Here is a 468-nt window from a genome sequence, read left to right on the forward strand (position 1 = left end):
TCATTTTGTTGGTCAGGATAGAATATTTGGAGAGATGAAACTTCTGTACTTCCTCAGAGCACCCCTAGTCTCCCTGAGTTGCATTTTACTGCCTTTTCTTTCATTTCAGCCTAAGAGAATCCCTTTTAAGCTGTCCTGATCCTTCACAGTAGTAATAGACTGGGACAGAAAGAGTTCTCAGACCAAGGGAGCTTAAAATCTTTCTATGGCTGACAGCTTTGAGAACTTAATTGCTTTAGCTGTAAGTGCATAACTCGGGCACTCTTCTGTTTTTCTTTTTTTATCTAGTGTGGGATAATTGGTCAGCTAAGTTAACTGGTTTACTAGTTCTTACAGTGGCCCAGTTTGTTATGTGTCATTTTACTGAAAGGACACAAAGATAGATGTGTACCCGCCACCCCCCCTGCTACACCCTTTGTTCTGCTCTCTAATCTTTGCACATACCAGAGATTTCGTAAGTTCTGTGAG

This window comes from Mandrillus leucophaeus, unplaced genomic scaffold, assembly GCF_000951045.1.
Source record: "Mandrillus leucophaeus isolate KB7577 unplaced genomic scaffold, Mleu.le_1.0 Scaffold969, whole genome shotgun sequence".
Classification (NCBI taxonomy): domain Eukaryota; kingdom Metazoa; phylum Chordata; class Mammalia; order Primates; family Cercopithecidae; genus Mandrillus; species Mandrillus leucophaeus.